Raw genomic sequence first — 13,231 nt, 5'->3', positions numbered from 1 at the left:
CAGGACAGCAAACACTGCACCACCGCAATTTGCCCCTTCAATCATTTCAACATAGATATTAACAACATAGATATTTTTGTAATCAATATTAATGATTTAGATAATTTTAAGATCAGTATTGCTTACCTTAAAATTGATATTCTTGTCAACGATATTGTTGCACACAATATTTCTGTATCACAATAGTTCAAACTTGAAATTTATTTATCTCAATATGTTTGCTTTTTTGTCCAAATACCACTGACAGACAAGGGGGTCTCACATTTTAGTAGCATTTATTGTTCCAGCTCAGTAAAAATCGCTGACATTCATTTCATAACTACGAAGAAATTAGTATTTAATTTTCATGATGTATTTAAGGCTATACATGATAAACCTACGAGGAAATGCCCAGGCCCCTAAGAGGTAGCGTTGGACCTTTTTAAGTACAACATCGATTTGTGGGTCCAAAATTTGACTAATTTGTTGAATATGGCAAGTACTTCTACCTTACCAGCCTCCTGGCATGAGTCCATCATTGGGGCAGTTTTCAAGAAGGAATATAGAGGGGATACCTTTTCTTACTGTCCTAACTTTCTTATTGTTTTTTTGATGAAAATAGCTGGGGTAATTTTATGTTATGTCCCAGCGCTGAAGCAGAAAACTGCAGAACAATAGACAACAGAAGCAGCCTACAGTGGGGAAAAGAGGTGCGTTTTTATTGCCTTACAGCATGAAGTGTATTTTATCTTGTGCGATGGACAGTGACGTCTTAGTAGAGACCCAATATGGCTTTAAAAATGGCCTAGGGATTGGTGTGCATGTCTCAATTTAAATCTGCTGATTAGCACATATACGATAATTATCATGCAACTTTATATCTAGCTCAGCTTTAAAGAGTGTCAGTAGGCTCAGGCTCTTGTCCAAACATGCTATAATGGCAATTGAGGAAGATGTTTTAGATTTCTTGTGGTGACTCATTTTTATTTGGTTGCTAGTGTGTGACACAGCCTGAATGGGAGTATTCTAGTGGTTTTGACCCAGGGAGAGGTATATGTCAGGGGAGTGTTCTGGTCCTCTCCTTTTTATTTTATATACCAATAGTCTGAAGGACAACTTGAAATGCATAAAACAGGATGTTCCCAAGACAGGCAATCTGGATATGCCAATGCTCCTTTATGCAGATGATCTGCTCATCATGACAAGTACCTTCAGCGACCTACATAGGCTTTTGGAGGGTATGCTAATTTTTTGGCTGGTCTACCTAGGCAAAATTATTACACATATTATAATAACATGCATTTACTTTTAATCAATTCTATCCATTATTTTCAACAATTATAAATGTATAATATATATGTTTTTACTTTAGGTGGAAATACATTTTTTAGGTAAAGCTAAAAACATTGTTTACATAAAATATTTAAATTACCTAAAGAATAAATTAAAAGATAATTTACGAGTGCAACAACATTTTTGTATTATTTTATATTAATATTTAACATACAAATACTTGTACAATATTTTACAGGTGCTTTTTTAGATAAAGAAACTTTTCCTTAAACTTCACCATAGAGAGACGCCACAATCAGGGTAATGATCTCCCGATGGAAATGTACAGGAGAAATTAAAAATATTTATTCAACTTTGCAATAAATTAGTAAAAATATGTTTATATTAAATATTAATATAAATGAATTGCAAACATTTATTTTAAATGTAAAGCAAATGAAAACTGTCACATGACTAATACCCTAATTCTGAATTAAATGTGTAATCAATTTGAATATATTAAATGAAAAGGATTTTTCAGAAGTTTAAATTGAAATCCACCTAAAGTAAAAATATAAATGTGTTTATTATGCGTTATCAATTAGTAACTGTGATGTATAGAATTAATATAAAGGAATGTAATTGTATTTAAAATAAAATAGAATGTTATATTAATTCATAAATTAAAAAGTTTAAAAATATATATATTATATTTAAATAATATATATGTCTTATTTTTAGATTTGTTTTAACAATACATTATATTCATTTATATTTTTAACTATTCTGAAAAATGTAAGTACATTTATCATTATTTCCAAAGGAGTTTTATTGTAGGTCCCTACCTTCAGGATGCTGTAATACAAGTGTTTGGCCATGTGTGGTGCTATTACTTACTACTGTTCTTTTAGTAGTAGTAATCTACACCTGTAAATGTGGCCTCACCTCCTTTTTCAGGAGATGTAGACATGTACAGCTACACATTTTAGTAACTTTTACTCAAAATTTGTGAATAGCAAAAAGTAGGAAAGGTTAAATTACATGTGTAAATTACTCAGAAGTTAGCTTTGTGAAGAGCCCCATCAGTATTTACAAGTGTTAGAGTGTCCACTGGTTTGCTTTACTATAAGTTGTTTTTTAGCATTTACAGTTCAACGTAGTATAATCTCTCAATTATGTACAACCTTCGGAGGTGGTGTTGAAACTTTAAGTTCTGTTGTATTTTTATTAAATAACAATGTAACACCTTGAAAACACTATTCACTGATATGATGTTTTCAATTCCTAGTTTGTTTGGAGGCTGATTAGCAATCATTTTTAGTGCATTAGTTTGATGTGAAAAAATGCACTTTCAATAATTACCAAATTGTTATGATTTAAATATGCGTTGTTTATGTTTTTACATATTTCATGATTTGATTTAAACAAAATAAGCTTAATTCTGATTCCGTTTCATACAAGTTCATCTTACCTTAGACGTCTGCAGCAGGGAACTTCATTCACCCTTGGATTTCCTGAGGTGAGGCTCAGCCTTCAGGGTAAAGGGGATCGAGGCTTTTTTCTCGATTACAAACCACTGTCCCTATATACAAAATGACAGCTCTCCTGTCTCTCAGTCATTGTCACTTGGCACTTTGAATGATCCTCCACAATCCTTCAAATCATGCAAGTGACAGATTTAAAGTTCTCTAATTTAGTAATTTCTCTATCACTTCAAGAGCTCATTTTTAACCTTTTCCCAAAACCTTCACACCATGTAGTATCCACCATCACTGTCACTTCTACATTGTCAGCTATGTCCTATTTTCAGTGTTATGCTTGCAATTCCTATTATTGCCCTTCTTGTGCTGGCACATTATGTGTAAAAGCTATCTTCTTCACTTAGTCACTGACCTGTCACTTATCCCTTCACCTATTCCCCTCTTCTTCATACACCTTATAGCTAATGTGGCAATTAAGATCTGAGCTGATTAGGACTTCTGAATATCTGCTAGAACTGGCAGATTGCACACTCAGTCATACATGTGACTCTTCTCTAGATGTGCCTGCCTTTTAGAGACAGGGGCATTAAAGTTACTATGCCCAGCGCTGAATTAACCGACAGACTGTACCTGCGGGGCTGTTGCAACTAACCAAACATAGACTTATGAAACATCGCACAAGGCAAGGAGCTGTAAATTGTGTTTGTACTCAATTCGGAGCGGCAAATGCGCAGTGTATGTTAAAGGGCTCAGCTGACATGCAATCAAAGCACGATTTTATGGTTGGTGGATGGCAACTTGCATGAATAACGTGAGAGTACGTCTCTTTGTATGTATCTATAAAACTCAATAAAACAGATTTGAACAATTAAAGTTACTATGCCCAGTGGCTTCTCTCTCTAATCTTTTCCTTGTTATCACTGCAGCTAAAATAATAGACATCTATGCATATGTCCTATATAGTGTGCTAGGAATCGTAGAACAAGCCCAATTGTCTACACAAAAAAATGTAAAGAAGAACCCACAGAATGTGTGTGTGTCTATAGAAGATGTGTTTTTCAATCAACAGAAGATGTTTTAAAACAATATAGAGATGCAAGCCAGAGAGGTTTGTCTCTGCTGTTAAATGCAGGGGTGACTCCTACGCTACGGCGAGGAGCGTCACCCCACTACTTTTAAAGCAGTGAAAAACAATTTATAAAAACTTCGTTATTATCATGGTATTTTTGGTAGCTGTGGTCTGGGTTATAGCAGGGTGGGGCTGGGGTCACAGGGGGAGGACTAGTTTGCACTCCCTAAGTGTGCAGGAATGTTTGTCTGGCCATCTTACCAGTCATGCACACTTTGCATGTTCCCCACCAGGCTGCATTACACAGACTGGTGTGGAAAATGTCCATGCTCCGTTGCCCATCTGAGTGCTGAGCCACAGTGCTCAGAGCATTCACAATGCTGTATTGCAGCATTGTGATTGGCTTAGGGGAGGGAGCATGTGTGTGCTTCCAGTTCATGCTTCCATTCTGGGATGTCAGCAGGGAAGCGGAGGAGAGATGTGGCCGGCCGAAGAGGTAAGTGGTTTTTTTTGTGTTTTTATCCACCCCCACCCCGCCACCCCATTCCCTGCCAGCAACCCCTGGTTAGATGTTAATAAAGTTGCGGTTAGTGCAGCCATCATAGAGGGGTAGAAGGAGGGATAGAGGGGACACAAAATCTTCCTCTCTCCCTTGGAAGACTTATCGCCCTACTGCACAAATGGGATAACCATTTTCCTTAGTGTAGTCATGAACGTCCATGGAGCAGATTTGTCAATGGTGTACACCAGTGCAAAGTCAGAAAAAGTGAGGCACAGTGCAGATAAAATATTTACTTTCAAGCACTTTATTTGCGCTAGAGAGATTTTCACCTCATTCACACCCATTCAGGCAACGTACAGGCTGAGAATAGCTGGAAAATTAATATAAATTAGCCTATAGGAACTTCTGACTAGGAAAGAGTCACTTTTTAAACCTTACTTTTCCTTAATATTTATTACACATCCGACTTCACCATTGAATTGGATTTTTAATGACTATTTAAAATAGTGGTTCCATATTTGTTCTAGTTGGTCACATTCCTGTGATTTATTACTCTACTTTTCTAAATTGAACTAGGCCTGCCACAGTTAAAATAGCTTTTGGATCCTTGTCACTGTCGGGATATGGTAACGTTCATTTCCTACATGTCCTGCTTGTAAGTGCCATGCTCCATGCCTTTTGGGCTACATGCCCTACATAGGGGTGACTTAATTATATATAAAAAGGACGTATTTTACTGTGAAAAAAAAGAGGTATTTAGACAGGTTGCATTGAGGATTTTACACTGCAGCAGCAATGCTATGCAGGTTTGGCTTGGAGTAATGTTTTAAGCTTCAGTGTAGTAGATGGCATAATAGATGCTGTAGTTTGTGAACTACCGAAAGAAAGAAAGGGTGCCTGCCGCAAGTTGATAGGGGAACAAGGCCCTAAATCGGGTCCGAATAATTAATACCCACCGCCAATAGGCAGACCAAGACAAACAGGAAATGATACAGATAGATTTATAAATCTTTTGATAATTTTTTTATTTTTATCCTTTTTATTCATGCAAATACCGTGATTTTTTACGTGTGTTGGTTAACATCAAGGACCAGGGGTGGATATCTATACATTACAAAATTCCTATACAAGAAATTGCTAAAAGTCCCAAGCAAGGCTCCTTCAAAACAAAACAATCATACTATCACTCATTCAACAGCATCATCATTCACCACATAACATAAATACACAAAAATGGAAACATATTTGTAATTCCACAATTCAGATTCAATGAAAAACAGTTTAAAAAGCACAGATGAGCACAATTTAAGTAGCCAGAATAGGCTTAAGAGCGCCAACGTGCGTTTCGGTGTACAAGCCCCAGCAGGGGCTGCACCTTCATCAGGGCAAAGGAGGACACGTAGGGTGGGACTGGCACACCTACGCGATATAGGGATAACAAGGGTGGTAACGCGGGTGTAGCCTCTCCGTGCATGGATATTTCGATATTTCCATGCACGGAGAGGCTACACCCGCGTTGCATCAGAGAGATCTATGCTCCGTGTCTTATTGCTGTTTCTGCTGGCGAACACAGGTTACAACGCGTGCTTTACCTCCCTTGTTATCCCTATATCGCGTTCTACCTCTGGGAAGACTGTTGGATATCGTGTTTCTTCGCCTAACGAGAGAAACCCTCCTCGGCCTCTACTTATTGGTGACGAATAACCCCCCGCACCCGTTGCAACTAGGATTGATTTTCAAACAACTTACGGATCTATTACCTCCCCAGGCCTTCATCCTTCCCCAGAAACCAGCTCTCCAGATTTGAACCACCTCTTTTACCTATTCTGTGGAAAATCCTTCAACCGTTAGGTGTGCCAGTCCCACCCTACGTGTCCTCCTTCGCCCTGATGAAGGTGCAGCCCCTGCTGGGACTTGTACACCGAAACGCGCGTTGGCGCTCTTAAGCCTATTCTGGCTACTTAAATTGTGCTCATCTGTGCTTTTTAAACAGTTTTTCATTGAATCTGAATTGTGGAATTACGTATATGTTTCCATTTTTGTGTATTTATGTTATGTGGTGAATGATGATGCTGTTGAATGAGTGATAGTATGATTGTTTTGTTTTGAAGGAGCCTTGCTTGGGACTGTTAGCAATTTCTTGTATAGGAATTTTGTAATGTATAGATATCCACCCCTGGTCCTTGATGTTAACCAACACACGTAAAAAATCACGGTATTTGCATGAATAAAAAGGATAAAAATAAAAAAATTATCAAAAGATTTATAAATCTATCTGTATCATTTCCTGTTTGTCTTGGTCTGCCTATTGGCGGTGGGTATTAATTATTCGGACCCGATTTGGGGCCTTGTTCCCCTATCAACTTGCGGCAGGCACCCTTTCTTTCTTTCGGTATTCTATGTCCCCCTGTTCTGCCTGCCCGTATCCGTCCTCAGGGGTCCCTAGCTGAAGAGGGGTGTTACCCCAAAGCCGGTCCCAGGATGCTTGTTTCCGGTTCAGGGAAGACCTGGCTTGGCAGTTCGGGCTGGACTGCTCCCATGACACACAGGGACAAAACTGATTTGCATTTAGCTGGGTCTGAACTGAGGTGGCGAAGTGAGCTAAGGAACGATGATGGATTCAACTCAGATCTGTGACTGGGGGTGAGCATCTGAAAAGTTTCAGCGCTCCGTCCATCATCTCCTTGTGTTTGCGTAGTTCAACTGTGGCATTTAACATTCCAAGCCATGAGTGTAATTCTGCACCATATACTATGGTCCTATGGGATATATGAATGTGGCAATCAGGTTTGGAGCCAATTGTGGCATGTTTTAGGGGTAAGAGCACATACACTAGACATTAGGCAGCAGTGCCTCAATGTGAAGAGTCTAAAAACCAGCAATAAAATTCAGCAAAAAATGGGGGTGACCATGCAAAAAGGGGCATACAGTAATCAATGTTAATTGAGTCAGCAAATGACATAAGAATCTCAAGTGAACCTAAAATTGGACCTGTTGGAAATTCCAGAATTACTGTGTATAAGAAAGTTGTGCCAGGACACAAACAATTATTGTGAAATGATATTCACAGTAGATTAATATCATCTGTTTCTTCTGGGCATATGCCCAGTATGCTTGAGGCATATATCTTGGATTGATAATGAGAGCCTTGGCCTGTGCATGCACAATTACATGGAGAATCACTTGTTTTGTATCGATCTGCCTTTAGTGTCACAGACAGTTGCAGAATTTCAGCCAAGTGGTAAAAGAACACCCTAAATTATTTTTCATCTTAGGTGTATGTATGTAATAACCGGGCTGATCAAATGCTAATAAATAAATAAATAGTAATTAATAGTACAGCATGAGCAGCATAGGAAGCACTCACACTGAAAACGTACAGCATGAACATAACAAATCCCAACTTGCCTCACATACATGCACAGACAAACTAGGCACACTAAACCAGCCGTCTCAGTAAAAAATGTACCTCACACTCAGAATTTGGACAGCATGGTTGTCAGATGAGTACCCTCTCTGTTGTTTTTTTTGTTTCTCACAGGATCACACACACACACAAACAAACACATACAAAGAAAAGGTACAACATGTGAAGAGTATGCAAGTTTCCCTTACGTGCAGAAAACAAATATGGCAGCAGTCCATGCCTTGCTACACACCGCATGGAACCAGTACAGGATATACCAGTGTCACTCATCTTACCAACACACAACTTTTATACCCTAGCAGCAATTTTCCCTTATTCCAATTAGACACCATAAGGACAGTAGCAGTGAAAAGCCCCTCCACACACATACTGTTGAGGTTCAGCATGTGCAGTTGCCATGATCGTTTTGCTCTCAAATCTATACCTTTTGCCAGCATAGTTATTGGACTGATATTAAAAGTGCACACATACTTATACAGGGAAAATCATTAGGAAAGGCATCAATAGTGCAGGCTTATTTCAAGCACTTACAATCAATAAATTGTAGACAGCATACATTTAGCAGAAGTATGCCATCATAATGTACACAGGAGAGGCCGCACCACTGCAACAGTTAGAGAAGTAGTACAGTCTTCCTCATACACACACAAAATCACCTTGAAGACCCACATATATTTCTGTATTAAAACATCATAAACACACACCTGTAAATGCTTATAATACAGTAAGATCCCATCTTAAAGTTCACTGGCCTTCACATAGGGAATGTTTGTTGGAGTTATTGAGACATTACCTTCAAAGTAAGTATTGTTGCAGTCTCCAGAGTTTGTATGTATGTATGTATTATATTCTTGTTGAGTGCGACTGCCACCCCAAGGGTATCCTGGCGCTTTGACCTTCAACGGATCATCAGATCTAATACACTACATTGCTCTTGGAAAGAGAAAGGTCTTCAACTCTTTTTTAAAGGAAGTTAGATCTTGCTTACTCCTTAGCGACAGTGGAAGGGTATTCCACAACTTAGCTGCTGCAAAGCCAAAAGCGCGGCCGCCCATCCTCACTCTGACAAATTTAGGAACTTTTATCAGGAACGCCGAGGAGGATCTTAGGGGTCTAGCAGCCTGATACCAAAAAAAGAGGTTTTGGAGTGGCAGAGGTCCCAGCCCATGCAACACCCTGAAAACAATGCATGCTGCCTTAAAAAGAATACGCTGCTGGACAGGCAGCCAATGAAGGTCGAATAATGCTGCTGAGGATGACGCGGAGCGTGGTCGGGCTAGGGCCAATTTGGCTGCCATGTTTTGAACCCTCTGCAACCTGGCTACCAAAAACTTGGGAGCCCCCAGAAGCAGTGCGTTACAGTAGTCTAGTCTACTGAGTATAGTACTACGCACCACCTCTGCTCGGGCTCCCAGGGGGAGAAACGGCAGGATTTTACGTAGGGCTCGAAGTAAGCCCATACACGTTGCTGTGGTCTTGTTTACAGAGGCGTCAAGCTGCAGACTAGGTTCAAACATGACCCCCAAATTACGAGCCGACTCAGCAGCTGCAACAGTGCCCAAAATAGAAGCCGGCCAGAAATCCCCTGGCAGCGGGCGAGAGGGCCGGTCCAAGGAGCAATGAAGCACCTCGGTTTTTGCCCCATTAAATTGGAGCGAATTAAACCGAAGCCATTCTGCAGTTTCCGACATACACTGATGAAAAGTGTCCCTCGAGACCGCCTCCTTACCCTCAAAAGAAAAAATCAGTTGTGTATCATCGGCGTAGTTGATAACTGAGATGCCGAATGATTTTATCAAACTGATTAGGGGTCGGAGGTAAAGATTAAAAAGGATCGGGCTGATCGCGGACCCCTGTGGCACACCCTGCTTCACCTGACGTATGGCTGAGCGAAAAGGTGGTAATGCAACCGCTTGTTGCCTATTACCAAGATAAGATTTTAGCCAGCCCAACGCCAAACCAGCAACACCAGCTCTCTGAAGGCGGTCCAAAAGGACAGCATGATCCACCGTGTCGAACGCGGCCGACATGTCCAGCAACACTAGGAATGCTGCCTTACCTGTGTCGACACGCGTTCGCAGATCATCCAACACGGTGATCAAGGCGGTCTCGGTCCCATGCGCTGGTCTAAATCCAAATTGGACTGCATCCAGATATGAGTTGGATTCCAGGAAGTTAGATAGAGTTCTTGTGACCAGCCTCTCTAAAATTTTTATAGGAAATGGTAGCAACGAGATAGGCCTATAGCTAGCTGGACATAGCGGGTCCAAAGAAGGCTTTTTTAACAAGGGTGTCACTATTGCCAACTTCCAGCTGTCAGGGACCGAAGCTGTAGCCAATGACTGGCAGCAGATGGTATGCAGCGGAGGTAGCAGTTCTGTCTGGAGAGCCTTCCATATCTTGTGTGGCAAAGGGTCAAGTGGGGAACCTGAGGACACACCATTAGCTAGTGTATAGAATTCCTCCAAGGAAGGGGTAGGAAAGCAAGATAGTTGCTGTTGCTCCCCTTTAACCTCCTCATCACTTGGGGAGTGGAGAGATTTCAATGGAGAAGGCTTTCCCGAGGCCGCGTGGCCCGAGTTCGAAAGGCCACTCAGAATTAGCTTAATTTTTTCCTCAAACGCAGAGGCCAAGGAGTCACACAGTTCCTGAGATACTACAGTAACTGGTGCTGCACAGGCAGGATTGGCCAAGTTATTTACCAGTTTAAAAACGGTCTGTGATTTATTAGTGGCTTTGGTCAAAGAATCTTCCAAGAACTTCGCCTTGGCCATCCTTAAGTGGACTTTATATTCCCGCAAGGCCTGCCTATACGCCACACAATCCAATTCCCCGTATCCTCTCCTCCAAGCACGCTCCGCCTGCTTACAGCAAAGTTTCTGTTGACTAAGATCGCTAGTAAACCAGGCGTTGGCTCTCAGAGGTTTGTTCTTCATCCTCTTTAAAGGGATCAATTCGTCTAATGATGTCAGAATTTGTTGACTAAGAGCAGCATAGCTTTTATCCACAGTTTCCTCCACCGCAAATGTTGTGGACAGTAGTGAAGGTAAACTTGACCCCCTTAACAAACGAGACCACTGTCTACTAAATTTATGCCTAGCCAGGCCATCTTCACTACGCTGTTCTCCTGACACAGAGATAGACATAAGGACCAAAGCATGATCTGTCCAGCATTGATCCATGACCTCATTAATAACGACCAACTTCTTGTCCGCAAAGACCAAGTCCAAGGTGTGCCCCTTCACATGAGTAGAACACTGCACAAGCTGCTCTAGCTGTATATTGCTACATGCTTGGCAGATTTCTCTGAAGGCTAGTTCTTGTGAGCCTGAGGGTCGTAGATTGAAATCGCCCAACACTATGAACTTAGAATGTGAGTTAGATAGGTCGTAAACAAGGTCAGTAAATTGCTGGAAGGAAGAAGTGATTCCGGAGGGCGGTCTATAACAAAGAAGACCTGCTAATACTATGCCACCCTGAGCCATCAGGAAGAAGCCCAATAGTTCAAATCCTGTCACTTGTTTAACTGCGAGCTGTGAGAGGGAGAGTGTGTCCCTACAAATAAATCCCACTCCACCACCCCTCCCCGTAGTTCGAGGAATATGTCTTATAAAGTAGCCCGGAGGGCAAGCCAAACCCAGCTCCGCTCCACTATCTGTTCTGGTCCAGGTCTCTGTTAGAAACAAAATATCCAATTTAGCAGACTCAACTAGTAACGCAATTTCGGCATGGTGCTTCACAAGGGAGCGGACATTAAGAAGGCCACAAGATATAGTGGGCTGGATAGATGACCGCGTGATAGATCGTTTACTTGGGGCCATATGATGGTTCAAGGCACACAATTCTTCTCGGGAGTATACTAAGTGTGGAGTAGTCGGCCCTGTAGTACCGGGAGCAACCGGGACGCGAACGGGCGCAAACGGGCTTACCTCTGGCGCACCTCCGGCGCGCCCGCTGTGCGCGAACGCTGCGCGCCCGTTCTTCCATTCTTATTAATAGTATTACGCCACGCGGGCCCCGCCTAGTATGGCGTCTGACCCACCCAATATGGCGCCTAGAATGGCCAAAGCCTTCTCTCACCCACCCCAAGATGGCGGTCAAGCGCCGTAAGCCAGGAGCCCCCGCTAACTAAGTCCCGCCGAATGCGGGTGACACAACAATTAAAGTGCAGGTAAGCCTGACTGTTTCCCGGTTTACAAGCGGCAAGGCAGCGTGGCAGCGAACTTAAAAACAAGATTCCAGTAAAGGTTTTAAAAAACAATGCGCGCGATGACAGGTCTACCTTACCGTGTCAGAAGAGCTGTTTATATAGCTCTCCAATATGCGGGTCCCGCCTAGTATGGCGTCTGACCCACCCAATATGGCGCCTAGAATGGCCAAAGCCTTCCCTCACCCACCCCAAGATGGCGGTCAAGCATCGTAAGCCAGGAGCCCCCGCTAACTAAGTCCCGCCGAATGCGGGTGACACAACAATTAAAGTGCAGGTAAGCCTGACTGTTTCCCGGTTTACAAGCGGCAAGGCAGCGTGGCAGCGAACTTAAAAACAAGATTCCAGTAAAGGTTTTAAAAAACAATGCGCGCGATGACAGGTCTACCTTACCGTGTCAGAAGAGCAGTTTATATAGCTCTCCAATATGCGGGTCCCGCCTAGTATGGCGTCTGACCCACCCAATATGGCGCCTAGAATGGCCAAAGCCTTCCCTCACCCACCCCAAGATGGCGGTCAAGCGCCGTAAGCCAGGAGCCCCCGCTAACTAAGTCCCGCCGAATGCAGGTGACACAACAATTAAAGTGCAGGTAAGCCTGACTGTTTCCCGGTTTACAAGTGGCAAGGCAGCGTGGCAGCGAACTTAAAAACAAGATTCCAGTAAAGGTTTTAAAAAACAATGCGCGCGATGACAGGTCTACCTTACCGTGTCAGAAGAGCAGTTTATATAGCTCTCCAATATGCGGGTCCCGCCTAGTATGGCGTCTGACCCACCCAATATGGCGCCTAGAATGGCCAAAGCCTTCCCTCACCCACCCCAAGATGGCGGTCAAGCGCCGTAAGCCAGGAGCCCCCGCTAACTAAGTCCTGCCGAATGCAGGTGACACAACAATTAAAGTGCAGGTAAGCCTGACTGTTTCCCGGTTTACAAGTGGCAAGGCAGCGTGGCAGCGAACTCTAAAACAAGATTCCAGTAAAGGTTTTAAAAAACAATGCGCGCGATGACAGGTCTACCTTACCATGTCAGAAGAGCAGTTTATATAGCTCTCCAATACGCGGGTCCCGCCTAGTATGGCGTCTGACCCACCCAATATGGCGCCTATAATGGCCAAAGCCTTCCCTCACCCACCCCAAGATGGCGGTCAAGCGCCGTAAGCCAGGAGCCCCCGCTAACTAAGTCCCGCCGAATGCGGGTGACACAACAATTAAAGTGCAGGTAAGCCTGACTGTTTCCCGGTTTACAAGTGGCAAGGCAGCGTGGCAGCGAACTTAAAAACAAGATTCCAGTAAAGGT

The sequence above is a fragment of the Triturus cristatus genome, chromosome 6, assembly GCF_964204655.1.
Source record: "Triturus cristatus chromosome 6, aTriCri1.1, whole genome shotgun sequence".
NCBI lineage: Eukaryota > Metazoa > Chordata > Amphibia > Caudata > Salamandridae > Triturus > Triturus cristatus.
The sequence above is the reverse complement of the archived record's forward strand: the minus strand, read 5'-3'. Positions refer to the sequence as shown.